We start from the raw sequence: 3,504 nt of genomic DNA on the forward strand, positions 1-3,504 counted from the left end.
CTTGGATCTTGAATACTAAAATTTGTTAGATGACTAGCATATAGATTATGGAATCTATACCCATCTTTTGACTGAATAAATTTAACTTTATTTGGAGTTGCTAATATTAATGTATCATAATATTTATGGCTTAAATCACATTTGGCTCTGCAGATTAGTTGCATGTGATGCAGGGATCATTTAAGTTCTCTTATCGTAGGAATTTTGGCATCATTCCTATGCAGTCTTGGTGAGACTTTGTTTTTCTTTTTCATGGGCTATGTCCTCAGTAATGTATAGTTGTCGCTCCCATTTCCCAAGTATGGTTTTAAAACTTGTATGGAGGAAGTTTCCTCCTACTTTTTAACATGCAAATATATATGACAAATTCCAAGTCTGCCTTAAGGGTTGATTTGTCAGAGGTACTTTGCCTATTTTGTTTGGGAAACCATGACCTTTAAATTTTGTCTTAAGCTTGAACTAGATTATAAAAAGATGATAAATTTGGAGGCTGTAATTTAGAGACTTAGATGTGGAAAGCACTGTTCTTTCTCTTTTGTTTTCTTTCTTGATCCTTAGATATGTAAAAGTGCAGAAGAACCTGAAAAGCAAAAGAAACTGGCAGCCTACACAAAACCAAGCCACACTAAAACAAAACCCCCAAACAAAAAACACATCCCTTTTAAGTGTTATGGTAATGCCACCGAGCAGCTGGAATTCCAAGATCATCTTACTCCATGTTTTCTTTTAATGGAAAATTTTTTATATCTTATTTTAATTTTTCCCTGAGGTTGGCAACATAAGTTTATAATAATATTCTGATAGTCATCAGCTTAGATAAAAAATAGAATTCTGTTATTTACCGCTGCAGAACTTACATAGAATTTTCAATTGTACTTCAAGCAGAAGTGAAGAAACAAGGAGGTGATTATTAGCATGGATGCAATTTCACGTGTGTTCAATAGAATCAGGCTGTCTTTAATGTTTATCTTTACAATAACATTCACAAATTATATTCATAGTGGTAAACAGTTCCTTAGTGTTTCTGCTGCAACTTCACCCTTTGATTAAGGGGATAACAAAGTAATAACGACAAAGTTATTTCATATTTTTAAAGGAAGGCTTAGAGCCTTCAGTGGGTCAGATCAGATATGAACCAGAAAGCAGAGGGCTATATCCTATTAAGTAGTTTGCTTGAGAATGGGTATGTCTGGTTGGGCTTTGGCTGACAGCCCAGACATCTTTGAGGGAAGGTGCTGCTGGGGGCGGAGAAATAATTATGTCACTACAAAAGTTACAGCAAGAAATTCTCTGATAGAAATAACCTCTGAATAGTAAGATAATTTTCGGAACACTTTCATCTTCAAATTCTGCTTCCTCCCCCACTTTAAAGCAATGCAATCATATGCTTCTGCTATGTTTGCGGAACTCAATGGTGATAATTACAGTCCAGTGGAACAGCAACAAATTATCCTCTCCTTCAGGAAAGCCCCCTCCTCACTTCGGACAGACAATCGTAGCTCAGAAGATCTGTGTGAAACTGGAGGAAACAGTAGAGAGTGCATGAAGGACCGCGTCAAGCGACCCATGAATGCTTTCATTGTATGGGCTCGTGATCAAAGGCGAAAGGTGGCTCTAGAGAACCCCAAAATGCAGATACCAGTGTGAAGAAAAACCGGGCTGGTCTAACAAGATAACTCACAAGTCTAGGAATGTGAAGGAGAGACTGGGCTGGGCTAACAAGATAACTCACAAATCTAAGTATTAGAATATTGATCTGAGTTTTGTTAGACTAACTTGTAAATCTAGGTTAATTAGCGTTCGTTTGCTGTTCATGATTTTTGCTAGCCAGCTGGATTTTCAAAGATATATATCTGGCTTTGGAATGTTGGTTTGCTGCCTCACCCCCTCCACTTTTGTGATGATGCTGCTAAAGCTGTTGCATGCCTTTTGGCCGAATACCCCAAGCTTGTACTTCACCCTATAAAACCTCATGTGCCCATCTTGGAGGTGCTCAGAGCTTCGGAGCAGAAGCCCCTCTGTGCCCGTCTATGTAATATATCTGAGTACTCCAACCCTCCGAGTGGTACTTGTTTCTTGACTGGCCTGTCGTTTCCGTAACGCCAGTGGAAATTGCTTACAGAAGCCGAAAAGCGGCCGTTCTTCGAGGAGGCAGAGGGACTGCAAGCCATATATCAGGACAAATATCGAGACTATAAATATCAACCTCGTCAGAAGACCGAGGGGCTACAGAGAAGTGACAAATCACTTCCCACAGACCCTTCAAAAGTATGAAGCCAGGTACATGTAGACGACAGTTTGTACTCCTTCACATACACGGCCCACGGACCAGTGTTACAAGACACAGCAGTCATGAATGGAAGGCCCGTTAAGTCCCTCACAACGGATGAGCATTACCAGCTCACTCCCTCAGCAAGAGCACCGCAGCAACTGGACAAGCTTGCACCACACTAGGGTGACACTAGTTAAACAGATCTGTGTGGATGGTCCCTTTTACTCTAGTTTGCTGCCTGGACATTCTCACCGTTACTTTCGGTGTTGACTTCCTTACTCTGGCTAACAAAGGCTCCATTCATCCGATTTCGACCATTTTTTCACCTGTGACTATTTTCAAAACAAGGCATGTAAACATGTTTTACGTGTAAAGAATTAGGACGTTGTCACATATGACTCAGCCTGTATTTATGGTTGCTTATAAAGAGTACTAGCTGGATAAGAGTGTATCTTAACTGTTTCAGTTCCAAGGCCAACCTGTTTCTTCTTTTAATGGAACAGTTTTTATACCTAATATTTGTTGCTCCCGAGATTGGCCATTAAATAGGTGTTAGTATAAATTACTGTTGATAATTGTCAACAGAGGTAATAGAATTCTCACTGTATGTTAAAGACTGCAATTCAAATCTATAGTGCTGAGAAATGCATGCACTAACTTAACCTATGGGTAAAGAGGAGGAAGTGACACTTCTCTGTAAAACTTCCTACTGTCTTAAGCAGTCCCTTGTAGAAGATCTGTTTGTTGGTCTTTTCAGCCCCTTGTGTGTCTTTGTAAGCTGCAGGTAATTACAGAAGAGATATATACGTTCTATTTTCTTTGATAGTTTATATTGCATCCTCCTCCCAGTGTGGAAAAAAATTACAACTCAATTCCTTTGCACCACACAAATCTGCACTTACTTATGTCTATTTTGAACCCATTATGACAACTATCTGTTAAATACGAAATCTTCAATTAGCTCCTTTGGGAATCATGGTTTCACCTCTTTTCCAAAAACTTTCTTTTAGCCATTGGCGTTGGGCTAGTTTCTGCTATCAGCTAACTTTTAGCTTCATGGGGGTGAGGTGGGGATAAGAAGGGGACAGACCTATAGTATCAAGAATATGAACTGATTCAAATTATGGTGGTTGGTAGATGGGATGTGGAAGACCCAGGCTGGTTAATCTGATGAGATGTCAATGAGAGTTTAAATCAGTAGCTTTGAAAAGTTTTGCATGCAGACTAAAGTG

The 3,504-nt window shown here is 39.5% G+C and overlaps 1 pseudogene; it reads left to right on the forward strand.

The window, feature by feature from the left end:
- Positions 1-1,129: 1,129 nt before the first annotated feature.
- LOC102509472 lies at positions 1,130-2,542 on the forward strand (annotated as a pseudogene).
- The last annotated feature ends 962 nt before the right edge of the window (positions 2,543-3,504 follow it).

This window comes from Camelus ferus, unplaced genomic scaffold, assembly GCF_009834535.1.
Source record: "Camelus ferus isolate YT-003-E unplaced genomic scaffold, BCGSAC_Cfer_1.0 contig798, whole genome shotgun sequence".
NCBI lineage: Eukaryota > Metazoa > Chordata > Mammalia > Artiodactyla > Camelidae > Camelus > Camelus ferus.